Consider the following 14468-nt stretch of genomic DNA (forward strand, 5'->3'; position numbering starts at 1 on the left):
ATATAAAAAGGGGTAATGAATGGGGGCCATGACTGTAACCTATCATACTAGCCCGTCCCTTGTGAGAGAAAATTAAAGATTTTTGTGAATGAATAGTTTGAGAACATCTGAAACTTCATCATGTGATTCTAATGAAAGTTACATGAGTCTAGTATCAGGGAGGCAGGTTGGCTTTAAGTCAGTAATTGTAACTGTAATCAACTGCATTGTACCTTAATGAAGAGACAGACTGAGCACTAACAGGATATTCCACTTAGAGCAGTGGTTCACAAAATGGGGTATGTACATCCTTTTAGATGTAAGAAGAAAATATAGAATCTTTAAGTAAAATTCTTATCTAAATATAAGAAGTAAGTGAAGCTTTGCTAATATAAATAATGATATTGGCACTCTCACTGTGCCCATAAGTTGATGCTGGCCATACATGGAACCCATTCTATGGGAAGAGAAGGCAGAACAGGAATGGTCAAGTGATGTCTCATTCATTTGCTTTCAGGTATTGTGATTTGGATCAGGTGAATGTACAAGTTATAGTATCCAGTTTTGATTAAACTAACTCTAATAAAAATAGACAGTTTCAATAGATCATCACAGGTTGAAGAAAACACTAATAATTACACACGCACAAGTGAACAAGAACAACAGAGAATATCAGTTCTATGCCTAACAGGAGCTCTCCATTAGCCACATGAAGAATGATGAACTAATCAATTCTAAAAAGAAATCTGAAAGCAAATTTATAATTATCAATGAAGCTATTTAAAATACGGGTTTCCAACCACTGTTTCTTAAGGATGACATTCATCCTCAGCACATATTGTACCTTGAAATACTGGTTACTGTGGCATAAAGCCATTGCAAAGAGCAAGTTGTTTTAAAAACTAAACATTTAGGAGGAGAAGCATCTAGAATTGGTGGATGCATTTTTAAAAATTAGTACGATGGTTCAGTAACAAATGGCCAATGATTCAGTTCTTAAATTTGAATTTATATATCTTTTTCATTTATAACTTATCAAAAGAAGTATTAAACTATAAATTTAGAATCAGATCTTTTATTGCTATTAAAGTACTTAAGAAAAATATTGAAAAAGAATAAAGTACATTTTAAACAGATTAACTGCTAAAAATTATTATGAATAGCAGCAATCTTAAGTGAGAGCAAAAATATCTATTTAATTAATAATTATTTCTGAAATAATATGCATTTTAACACTATATCATTCCAATTTCAGCATTAGTGCTTATCTTATATGTAAACATATTAATAAAAAGTATACAGATATACAAATACGTAAGTAAATACAGTTGATTCACTAGTTTTTGTGATTTTGTTTTCTAGATTAAAATGTTAGGGTAAGGAGACTTTTCAATCAAATAATATTTGTTGCATACCCACTAAGAATAACAGGATTTCCAAATTATTTGCATTTGATCTCCTTAAATGTATATACAATGCGCATTCTCAGTATTTGAAAAGAATTTTCTTGAAAGATTTCTTGAAATAAGCCTCAGGCTTGCCATGAGTGTGTACTAACAGAGTAAGTGCCTGATGTGTGCATTCCAAGAAATTTCCAGAAATAACAAAACAGTGCAACTGCTTTATACAAACTTATATTGGTTTGACCCATGAATTGAGATTCTAAAAGAAATAAATAACAAGAAGATCAGCTACAAAAATCCCTCGGGAAATATACAAACAACAAAGAAGCCAATTTAGAAAGAAACCAAGAAATTCACGAAGCTGGATCCGCATGCAGCTATCCCATGGTCTATGCTCAAGAGCCGTGAATCTGACTGCCGGGTGAGACTGAAAAGTTGAAGAATCCACACACTTCAAGATCTGAAAAATTCTTTACAGGAAATTTCATCCAAGTTCTCTTTTTTATAGATGGAGTTATAGATAAATGGAGTCAGTTTCCTGTTTCCAAGCTTTTGGGGGCAGAACCCAAGGCAAGGATAGAATTTCCAGGCCAGTGTTTTAAATGCCAATAAATAGTCTTCCCAGGATTTGTAATGCAAACAAGGAAATCACTCTTTATCGCACAGTTCATTGTGTAAAGAGGACTTCAGGAACATGTGAACTTAGTGAAGGCAAAGTATTTTGGGGGGCCTGACTACATTAATTATAAGTCAATGCATGTAGCCAATTTCGGAAATATTCTATGTACTCACTGAAACACTACCAAATGGCAGGACTGCGCTTGGGGTGATTTCTCATTCACTCTGATTTACTGAGCATATTTTAAAGTACCAAAATGTGTTTCCCTTCACCCTTTTTTGTTCATCAAGGCTAGCGTCCTCTGAGTACATTTCAAGGAGTGTATTTCTTCTTTAACAAAGAAAAATGTGATTTATGAAGCAGGTATGTAGCTATTAAGGAAACACCACCCTTGGAATATGCAAGAATGGTTAAGCTCACACACTTCCAGCTGGTACTCAAAGGGGTGTGAACAACACGTAGCCCAATATTAGCATTGCAAAACTCCAGAAAGACTGGAGAAGCTTAAGAACAGAGCAGCCCAGTGACAATCAACCCAGTTAATACAAGATCATAAAACCCTATTATGTCAAGAAGCTCACATAGAGTCTCAGGATACCACAGCTACTGCACGCTCTGCTCTGACCATTGCGTGGGAAGATGTCTGGGCTTCCTCTTTGCAACTAGGGGCCGGGCAAGTTCCAGGAACAAATTAGATACTGATACTACAGATTCAGAACCTGATGGTAGATTATTAAAATATATCTAACCAAAATATCCAAAATGATGAATAGTCACACCAGCTCATTGCAATTCACTTTAATAAAAATTTTATTTCAACTCCGTAATAACCTTATTAAATATGCAAAATATCCTCATTTCACAGGTGGAAGATACTTCAGAAACCACACCCATTTAAAAAGAGAGAGAGAATTCAATTGTGCTTCCTAACACAGTGCCCTTTTTGTTACATTATGCTTAAACACATTAAAAATAATCTTTGGAGGCAGGATGTCAGAGTGAAATCTCCATCTTTTATGGACCAATAAATAGATATTAGTCATGGATTATGGAAGGTTACAGAAAAGACTTTAGTTGCAGAGCTGAGAATGGAGTTTTAGAATCTCTGTCAAAGCCTACTTTCCACATTGAAAACTGACTTAAATGTAAGATCAAAAGAGAACAAAAATAATAAGCAATATAAAATTGGGCTCTGAGGTCAGGTTGATTAGGGTGCTTGACCTTGAGCAGGTTATTTAATCTCACTACTTCAGTTGACCGATCTAGAAAAATGGTGATAGTAATAAAACCTACTTTTTCTTATAAGGATGAAGTGAGGTGATATGTGTAAAGTTCTTAGAAACAGTTCGGATGTCAAGGAAGGTATCCCGATACAAATCGCCTTCAAAATATATTTCTCCCCCCATCCCCCATACTCAACAAAAGGGCAGCCTGACAAGTGAGGGACACCCAGCAGCAAGAGGGAACCAAATAAAGTGCCAGGGGCATGGGCTGAGCCACAGAACGTCCATTAAAGAGGAAGCCACTTGGGTTGCTGGTGTTTGGGGCAACAAAGAGGTCACTGAGAAGAAGGCACCAACCCACTCCATGAGACAGCCTGAATTTGCCAGCTCTACAAATGGCATTAATTGCCAAGAGAGAACCAACAGAATAAGCTAAGTAAAAAGAGATGTTCCTCCATTTTTGTCATCTCCTTCCCCTTGCCTCCACTCCAGCAGACCCAGAAAGGGGAGAGGAAGAGTGGACCATAGCCTTGTGCCCACTGCACATCCCATAGCTGTGAACATCAGTGAGAAGAGGAGAGAATTCCTAACCAGCCTAGAAGGCTGATGTTGAAATTGGCCACCACCAGACTCCTTGATATTTGGAAGTGAACAGAAAGCGACAGGATCCCCTCAGGATGCTTGTCACAACGTGGGGAAAGGAGCTCCAAAAATGAAGTGTCGATGAATTGGGTCGGTTGAACTTCTGAAGCCACTGGGTTGGAGTCCAGACGCTTTCTTAGAGTCCAAGCGCCAGCATGAGCTCTCCGTCCCCTTCCTCCTCCAGCCTGGTGTCTGGCAGTCCCCAGCCTTGCCCTCCACTCTGCCTGGAGCAATACTGACACTGCAGGGCCTCTGACCTGTCGTGTCCCAACTAACTACCCAAACTCCCTGCTCTCTGCTACAGTGGCTCTTCCCTACCAGTCCCTATGTTGGCCAACCTTTACTCCACGCTAACAAGGACTACGATCACCTTCTTCGATGCTGTAAAACACCAGCATCTAACAAACTATGGCCGGAACATAGGAAACAAACAATAATTAGCCCAGGAACGAATGAACGAGAGGCATCATCAGAAATGAAATGTACCTGTGAACACGGGTGAGAAAAGGAGAGAATTTCTAACCAGCCTAGAAGACTGATGTTGAAGTTGGCCTGCACCAGACTCCTTGATATTTGGAAGTGAACAGAAAGCGACAGGATCTACTCAGGATGCTTGTCATGACGTGGGGAACACGTAACAAGGATTCTGGGCAACAGCTCTAATTCCATAAGGAGAAAGGCATCAGCAGAGGCAGATGCTAGAAAAGTCCTCAGGTGTCTTATACAGCGAAAAGTCACCTGCATGCAATGCCCTAACCCTTAGATCTAACAGGTTTGTCAAGTGTGTATGTTTGCATGTGTGTGTCCCTGTAACTGTATTAAGCGAACCCCCCGGTAGTCTTTTATTTTGTACAGTAGTTACGTTCAAAAGACTGTTGACACAGATCAAAAAAACCATGCATGCCAGCACCAATCCTCCGGGAAAAGAGATCCGCTGTGTTTTAAAGTGTCACTTGGGGGTGGTTTGGGGGCTTTCCTTTTTGGGCAATGGGCTATCATGTCTTCGTGATCTGGCTGTGAGTTCTCCTCTAGCCTCATCTTCCCCCTCGCCCCCAGATCCCAGAAAGCCTTCTAGGCTCGAGTCACACTATATTTTTGCATTTTACTAAATTCAACTAGGCCTTCCAATTTGTGCTAAAGCACTCCCCTCGTCTGTCCTCTCCAGTTTATCTTCTTTTCCTAGAAACCCTGTCAGATATAGATATCCTATACCCACATACCCTCTGCTACACAGTCGCCCAGAAATACCTCAATAACAGCATGATCCCACTGTTCCAAAGTTGATAACTCTTCTCCGCTGTTTCCCCACATCACTGTGAACAACTTGAGGACAAGCGCTGGTTATACTTAGGGATTTCGGCTCCCACACTGTGACAGACACAGAGCACGTTCTTAGTAAATCTTGCTGAAATGAACAAACACAACTCACGCCTTGTAGTAGCTCAGACGGCAGTGAAGACCACGGACATGGAAAGGTGTCCATCAGCCACTAGGTAAAGGCCTCAGAGCGTGAGGACGCCACGTGGAAGAGCACAGGGACAAGAAGGACTGACCCTACTTGGAGCGGCCTACAAAGACTCCAGACAAGATGAAATCCGAGCCTGGCCTCGCATAAATGAAAGATCTCCAGTTGGCAGAGGAGGAGCGGAACAGAACGAGGAAAGGGAGAGACATCTCCGCAGAGTTGTTGAAGATAATGGCATGTTCGAGAAACAGTGAGATGTTCAATGCAATCTTTTTTTTTCAATGCAATCTTTAAAAAATAAAAGCCTCGCTGATAGTTTCAATGCCTTACAGCTACTGCCCTCTGTCTCGCCCCCTCTCCTCAACCATGCTGCTTAAAAAATGTTGCCTCCGCGATTTCTCCATTTCCTCACCTCCCACATGCTCAACCCACTGCAATCTGGTTGCTTTCACCACGATCAGCAAATACCTCCGTGTTCTTAATCTAATGACACATTTGCATCCTCTTCTCGGCTCTTCCATAACATATGACACCCCTGTTCTCTCCCTACCCTTGCAGTGCTCTCTTGCATTGGATTTCAACTTTACTCTCTCGGTGTTGTAGGAAACCGCTGGGAAAATCCTCACCGTGGGATCTGAGACCTTCTGTGTCTGCCAGCAATCTACATGTAATGGTAACCCCTGGAAAATGCACGGGAGTAGCACCAGGAGATGACAGCCATTATTCTGGTCTAAGGCAAACAAATTCTGTGTGACTCCCCAGTAGACAGATTCCACCCTGGAAACCTCTGCAACCTCTGCAATTTTAATTTAATTGAATGTTTAAGATTTTATTTATTTATTCATGAGAGACACACAGAGAGAGGCAGAGACACAGGCAGAGGGAGAAGCAGGCTCCATGCAGGGAGCCTGACGTGGGACTCGATCCCAGGACCCCTGAGCTGAAGGCAGATACTCAAGGACTGAGCCACTCAGGTGTCCTGCAATTTTATTTTTTATTTTTTTTAAATTTTTATTTATTTATGATAGTCACACAGAGAGAGAGCAAGAGAGAGAGAGGGGCAGAGACAAAGGCAGAGGGAGAAGCAGGCTCCATGCAGGGAGCCTGACGTGGGACTCGATCCCAGGACCCCTGAGCTGAAGGCAGATACTCAAGGACTGAGCCACTCAGGTGTCCTGCAATTAAAAAAAAAAAATAACTTCATGTTCAGAAATCATAGCTGTTTATTATTTAGTTTATTTTTTTATTTTTTTTTAAGATTTTATTTATCCATTCATGAGACAGAGAGAGAGAGAGAGAGGCAGAGACACAGGCAGAGGGAGAAGCAGGCTCCATGCAGGGAGCCCGACATGGGACTCGATCCTGGGTCTCCAGGATCAGGACCCGGGCCGAAGGAGGCACTAAACCAGGCACTAAACCACTGAGCCAACCGGGCTGCCCTATTATTTAGTTTATAAAAAGGAATGGGGGAGGGTGGAGGAATGCCCCTCTCCCTAGGAAGTCAAGGGAGCTGTCCCCTGATGTATGTGGTTCCTGCAACCCTCCCTCTTGCAGGAAGGTAGGATGGAGTCAAACTAGTCCCCACTGCCTTTATTTGCCCTCTTTCCCAAAACTGATCCCTCCCCCATCCCCCGCTCCCTAGGTTAGGTTTTACCCTGGGCAAAACCCAGGGACTCTTCCCATTACTAGATGAACACTATCACCTTCAGTATACAGGACCCTACCTTGACCGCCATAAGTCACCCCAATATCTGACTACTGCACATCCCTGCCTCTGACAAGGAATAAAAGGCAGCGGTTTCTAACTTCTGTTGCTAAGGACCAAAACACAGCCTGTTTCAGGGAAGGGGATGCCCCCCTTCATGTTGAAAGACCTCCACGGCCTCTTCCCCTAAAATCTGTTTTATTCTCTTATATTCTCAAGTTTCTGTGAAAGTACAATGACCTTTTCCCTGGAAATCCCTTTCCTGCACAATGTTATGCTTGCTCACGGCTTCCACTACCGTCAGATGGCTCCCCAAACCGTCTGCACCCTAGCCTTTCTCCCAAGCTCTGGACGGATGCCCACACCTTGACATCTCCAATTAAATCTCTCCAGAGACCCCAACTCAGTGTATCCGAAACAGAAGTACTCACCCCCCGAACACCAGAACAATAGCAAAGTGATCTTTTCCTCCTGCGCATCATATCCCAGGGAACGGTGCCATCCCCCCAATCTCTGAAGCTTTCATCCTGCGCTTCCTTCAACCCCTCCATCCAACAGATCACCGAGTCGGACTACTTCTATCATGTGGTGATCTTTCAAAACTTTTCCAGTTTTCCATCTTTCGTACCACTACCTTGGCCCAACCCACAGTCATTCTTGTGTGGAATAAAACAGCTTTCAAAATATTTTTTTTTCCTTTCCCCATCCTCTAATACAAATTATTGGCTGCAGAAAATCTGACTCCATCACATGCTTTCTATATGTACCCAACCCCACCTACCCTAAAATGGCTTTTTTTGCTGCCTCCAGTATAAAGTCAAACACCTTGAAACCTTAAAAAGTCTGTTAAAACCCAGACTGGCATACCCTACAACTAGCAATTATGATCCCACAGATTGTACAGAAACCCAGGAGACAATCCAATCAAGTGTCTACGAATCACATTTTAAGAAACATTATTAAAGACCCTAAGAGGGTACTGAAAAATATCAACTGACTAGCTGAATGCCCTCAACGTCTAATTTCTACCCTTCCAAAATATCAATAACCTTCCAGTAATCAGCCTCTTCGTGCCAACCTCGAGGTGAGTAAATGTGACTAGTCTCCCAGTGGCATACACAGTATTTGCCATGTTTATAACAGGTTTCCTTACGTAGCTACATTTACAAACGACAACTTCTGAGAAGGGTGAACGCCGAAGTCCAGGGCCAATTTTTGACCAAATGTCGAGATCTAGTGACTCTCTAAACCTCCCTATGGTGTTAACCACCAAAATACGTAATATTTATTTCAACAGCGTCTGGTGAGTGTAAGAGACAATGCACTCTGTTTTCAAAGGGACAGAAAAGTATTAACTAAAGGGATTTATTTATTTATTTATTTATTTATTTATTTATTTATTTATTTTAACTAAAGGGATTTAAATGATCAATAAACCAAGGTTACAACTTACCCGACTGCCTGCTTCCTAATAAATAGCCTACGGGGGAAACTCAGCCTCAGAAATCTTGAGGTGACTTCAGAGTTTGCACCGCTCAATTTCCAACACTAACACTTAGCACTGCAAGAAATTACCATTTGGACTGAGGTTCTTAGTTTAGGTTTTAGTGCAGTAATTGGTAGCTACACCACTTATGCCTGAGGAATATGCACACACAGTGAAAATGTTTACTAATATGGGAAAAGACCTATATAGAAACTAAGGAGAAAAGAAAAAACAAAACAACAGAGGAGTGAGTTATAATTTGCTAAAATGCACATGCCTACCACAAACTTTGTCAACTGTCAGCTACCAGTACATTCCCAACTTTAATTACCTTCTTACTCATGAATTTTTTAAATGGTGAAATAAAAGATTTTTAAACTTAATTGCAGACACTGTAATTAGAATCTTTAATTATAATTTAGATCTGCAACTTTCTTTGGACAATTACACTAGTTAATGATTCTGAAATAGCAATGTGTGTGTGTGTGTGTGTGTGTGTGTGCGCACGCGTGTGTTCTTTTGGTTCTTAATTCTTTTTGCTATGCTGCTTTTTCCTCTCAGGCTAATGTCACAACAAATCTACATCACTGACCTGAACAAAACGTAGAGGTTTGGATCTCTGCACACTGCATAGAAATAAGCGTGTCAGCTAAGCTATTAAAAGTGAAATTAAATTTATTCTTCACTTTTTTCTCATTACCAAGCTGCTTCTATAAGACATGAGTTATGTATCTTCATGACCACTTGTACATGTGAGTAATAATAATGTGTCTTCCTTCTATATATAATAAATTTCTTCTTCTTTAGAGTGTCACATAGAAGTTTCATTTCTTGGCCATCTATGCTGACATAAATTTAAATGTCTCCTTATTATTTACCTTGCTTTCCAGCAAAAGTAATATTAATATTGCAAATTATTCCATTTGGTCATCATGAAGACCAAATAATCTCTTTTTGTAAAATGTATATATGTGTTTGAGTTCCAACTTTCCTAATAGTTTACAATATGAGTAAGTGTGTGTGTTACATGTGATTAGAGGTTACTCAACTTTAATATTCTCCAGCTTCATCTTTCTTCTTTAGATTTGGACAAATACCAAACAATACCCAACAAATGATGAAACTATCTTTTGTTTCTCACTCAAAATCTTTCCCATATCACACATTATAAACTATACCAATCATTAGTATATTGCCTCTCCGCTCCAAATGCCGGCTCCTTTCCCCTTTCTTTGTGAGATAGCAGGGTGTGTGTGTGTGTGTTCCTTGCCTGTTCATGACGCTTCACCCCAGAAGTAGATGCTGCCTTCTACATTTGCTAGTTTTGTATTACTTAGAGTCTTCTTTTACCCTGTTTTATTATTAAAGCACCTTGTTCTAGTTAATCATTCATTTCATCACAGTTTTCCTGTTTGAACTACTGTTATAGATCCTTTCCTCTGATGGGACTCTGATGACACAGTATGTGACTCTTTGGTGGTCTTGCAATTCATCAGACTTCCTCGAAGCCAACCACTGGTAAGACTGAGTAAACAAGGTGAATAAAGATGGAAATAATGTAGAAAATCTGCCACGACCAAGAGTTCTATAGGACCACGTAAGGCTGGGTAATTCAAGGAGAATGTATCATTAGGAAAAAGGCCTAGGGCCTTCAAGGGTCTCAAGAGCCTACAAGATGTTAAATATGTATTCCATTTTAGGGAATGTCTCTGTATACGAGCGCACATGCACATTCACACACACACACTCCAAAACAGAAAAGGAAAACTAACAAATGAAAGTAAGTGATTTTTTTGTTTAAATGTTTCCAACTACATAATTCCACTCAACCGAATTTAACCTGTGATTTGGATTGTGAGTGCATTTTAATGTTGAATATAATGTGTGGTAGTGTCCCTCCAGATCTGAAGCATATCTGGAAGCCTGTTAATTTTTTTTTTTTTATTTCTTGAGCCAGACTCACAGAAGAGAGCAAAATTTTTAAATTCAATTTAGATGAAGGATTTTTAATTTGTTCTGTTGCTAATGACCACATACCTATCAACAGCTACCAGCTTTTTACTTTCATTTTTTGTGCATCTGCTTGTTAAAATGTACTCTACTTTTAAGAATGACAGCAGTGAACAGAACCACAGACCCATAACCACTAGAAGCATGATTGCCTGATAATGACCGCTTCACTCACACATGGTCCTGTCCCAGTTCCGGGGCATGTTGTCCTTAACCTTCGAGTCTTCAACATCACATGTCAGCATTCCCTGTGTGGCTTTCAACTTGACATCAGTGAATTCCTTATGCTGACTGCTAAGCTTTAATTCTTGCATTAGAATTATAGTGCTTTTCCTATTTTTTTCTTACTTGATTTTTCCCAGAATTTAGGATTTGTAAAAGCATGTACATTTCCCAACAAACACCTGCAAGGAATTTCTAGATGGGAAACACTAAATGTACGATCAGTTTCTTTTCTTTTTTTTCTTTTTACTCTAAACTTCAGCTTTACTAAGGTATAATTGACAAATAAAATTATAAGCTCTCTCAAGTGTACACAGTAGTGACTGGTTTATATACATTGTGAAAGCGTTCCCCCATCTAGTTAATTAACACATCAATCAATTTATATTTATCTTTCTGTGTGTGTGTGAAAACATTTAAGCTCTGCTCTCTTAGCAAATTTCAACTATACAATAGTGTTATTAAATACAGTCGCCATGTTTTACATTAGAGCCTCAGACCTTTTTCATCATCTTGTAGCTGAAAATCTGTACTCTTTTACCAATCTCTCCCTATTTCCCCACCCCTAACCCCTGCCAACTACTTATCTCCTCTCGGTTTCTGAGTTTGACTTTAAAAAAATTTATTCTGCATGTAAGTGAGATCATGCAGTATTTGTCTTCCTCTGCTTGGCTTATTTCACTTAGCATAATACCTTCAAGGTCCATCCATATTGCTGCAAATTCAGGTTTTTGTTTTTTTTCCATGGCCAAAAGTACTCACATATATGATATATGAATCATATATGACTTAAATATGTGTGTGTGTGTGTGTGTATATATATATATATATATACACACACACATATATATATTTATATATATATAAAATGTTTCTATATCTTGGCTCCTGTGAATAATGCTGCAACGAACATGGGAGTGCAGAAATCTCTCTGAAATCCTGCTTTCATTTCCTTGTAATATATACTCAGAAATGGAATTAATGTATCATAGAATAGTTCCCTTTTTAACTTTTGAGAAACCTCCTTGCAGTTTTCCATAGTGGCTACACCAATTACATTTTCACCAACAGTGTATAAGGATTCCTTTCCTCCACATCATAAATACTTATCTCCTATCTTTATAATGACAGCCATACTAACAGGTGTAAGGTCATATCTCATGGTAACACTGATTTGAATTTTCCTGATGATTAGTAATGTTGAGTACTTGTCATGTATCTGTTGGCCATTTGTACCTCTTTGTAAAAACTTCTGTTCAGTTTGTCTTCCTTTTCTAAATTGGATTGTTTGTTTTTACTATTGAGTTGTGTCAGTTCTTTATTTACTTTGGCTATTAACCTCTTATCAGATATATGATTTGCAAATATTTTCTCCCATTGTGTAGGTTGCCTTTCCATTTTGCTGATGGTTTCTTTTGCTGTGAAAAAGCTTTCCAGTTTGATGTGGTCCCATTTCTTCAATTTTACTTTTTTTTTTTTTTTCATTTATTTATGATAGTCACACAGAGAGAGAGAGGCAGAGACATAGGCAGAGGGAGAAGCAGGCTCCATGCACCGGGAACCTGACGTGGGATTTGATCCCGGGTCTCCAGGATCACGCCCTGGGCCAAAGGCAGGTGCTAAATCGCTGCGCCACCCAGGGATCCCCAATTTTACTTTTGATGTCAGATCCAAAAACCCCTTACTAAAGACTGATGTCAAATGTCTTCTCTTCCATGGAATATTTTCTTCTAGTGGTTTTATGGTTTCAATTGTTCTGTTCAAGTCTTTTATCCATTTTGAGTTGAAGCTATCTGCTTTCTAAGTGTGTGCTAGTAATCTGACCGTATGGTCAGAACAAAGAGGAGGAGGATTAGTCTAATCCATTGCCACCACTGGAAAAAAGTCACCTTATACATTTTGCCTAAATTATATGAATGAGTTTATCCAAAACCTCCAGAAAATAATCATTTCGTGTGTCTAAAAGAAGTATATGTTTTTCTATTTTTGATTTTTAGGTAGGATAATTCCCTTGGCAAAAACAATAAAAAACAAAAACCATTAAAAGTAACTGGAGCATTAATATACACAGCACAAAATACACAACACTGAAAACTTTGATATCTGGAGTTCTATATTATTTGCCTTTCTGTTTTGGCTGGTAGTAAGACACCAACGGTAACCATAAAAGAGCATCTTTTATTACATCTTGCTGGTTTTTCAGTGTCAGATGAAGTTCTGACTCTCCTTGATTCCACGTAGAGGAATTCCACCTCTACGTAGAGGAATTCCACCTCTACGTAGAGGTTAGGTGCTCATTCTCACTGTGACTTTCTAGTATTTGGAAGCATCTACTGAGACAAAGTGCACAGATACATTGTCTTTACAGACAACCAATAATGTTTGGAATACATATTCTTGCTAAATATGTCTTTCATGTCTTAAAGTTTCCATACACTTAAAATTGACCTATGGAAAGAGGCAGATTAATCTCTTCCATCACAGTAGAAGATACTACAAGGGAGGGGGAGGGATTATGTTGAAAGTAGGACTTTTTTTTCTGTTGCTGTGGAATTGTGGTTAAGGCCTGGAGTTAAGAGGGGAAAAAAAGCACTTAAATCTTCACATTAGAATTTGAAAGAACTTCAAAGACCTGCCAGTGTTTGGGTATCAACCATGTCCCCAAAATGAGAGGTCATTACCCCTGTGCCACTTTATATTCTCAGCCATCCAAATCAATTTAAGAAAAGGACTATGAATTCAGAGAAGTGACTGCGATGGAAGACAAAGCAAAATTTTTAAATAATAGACGTGGCGTATCTGTTTCCTAAAGAAAAGGCAGAGAGGTCCCAATAAATTGGCTAATGTTTACTGATGTCTGCATTAAAGGAAAACTTCGTTTTTGTGTGTTTATCCTGGTGAAAAACTGCCAAACTTGGTGTCCTGACCCTTGGGTTGTCGGAGAGAGGCAAGAAGTGAGGGAAAGGTGACATGATGGAGGATGACCAGGCAAAGGAAGGATAAAGGCATTTCCTCTAATTCTCATTTCCTGGGTCATAAGGAAGGTGAATGTAAAGTATTTCAACAAAAATGTCTATAACTGAGCACTACAGTAAGCAGTAGAGATGGAAGACGGACTACTAAAATTTTGATGCTTAATCAATAATTATCTATGATGTTGCTAGCCTGCTAACTTTCTAACCCAGCAGACCAATTTCCCTCTTACCTATCTCATTTTAAAGAAAAATAAATACCAATTTCATTGAACCTGAGAATGTCAAGTTCTCATTTTCTTTAGATCGATTTACATATGCCTACTAAGTATGTAGCTTGTAGGTACAGTGTGTGTTTAGAAAATGTGAGATGGACCCACCTCACTTAATGCCAATGGAAGATCTGCATTTCTAGCCCTGATCTTAAGTATATTCTGTTAAGAAGCGACCGTCTGATAAACTTTACAGATTTTACTTATCAAAGTCCAAGCAGGTCCTTGAATCCTAGAAAATGATTCTCAGTAAAATAACTATTTGTATTTAACTAATTTTTTACCACACTGTAGCTAGGTAGACAAACTCTGTAAGGAATGTAAAATGTAAAGGGTTAATATAAACACTCAAGCAGGAATAGCATTCCACTGAAACAAACAAATATCCTTAACTTTCCAAATATTTGGATGGACTCGACATGAGACAGACGCATAATTCTGTAATACTAAAAATACTGGTTTATTCTAAC

At 39.3% G+C, this 14468-nt stretch overlaps 1 protein-coding gene across 20 annotated transcripts in view; it reads right to left on the bottom strand.

Moving 5' to 3' along the window:
- GABRA2 (gamma-aminobutyric acid type A receptor subunit alpha2) overlaps window positions 1-14468 on the bottom strand; it is a 162431-nt gene that overhangs the window by 96444 nt on the left and 51519 nt on the right. The window lies entirely within an intron of this gene.

The sequence above is a fragment of the Canis lupus genome, chromosome 13 (genome assembly GCF_003254725.2).
Source record: "Canis lupus dingo isolate Sandy chromosome 13, ASM325472v2, whole genome shotgun sequence".
Taxonomy (NCBI): domain Eukaryota; kingdom Metazoa; phylum Chordata; class Mammalia; order Carnivora; family Canidae; genus Canis; species Canis lupus.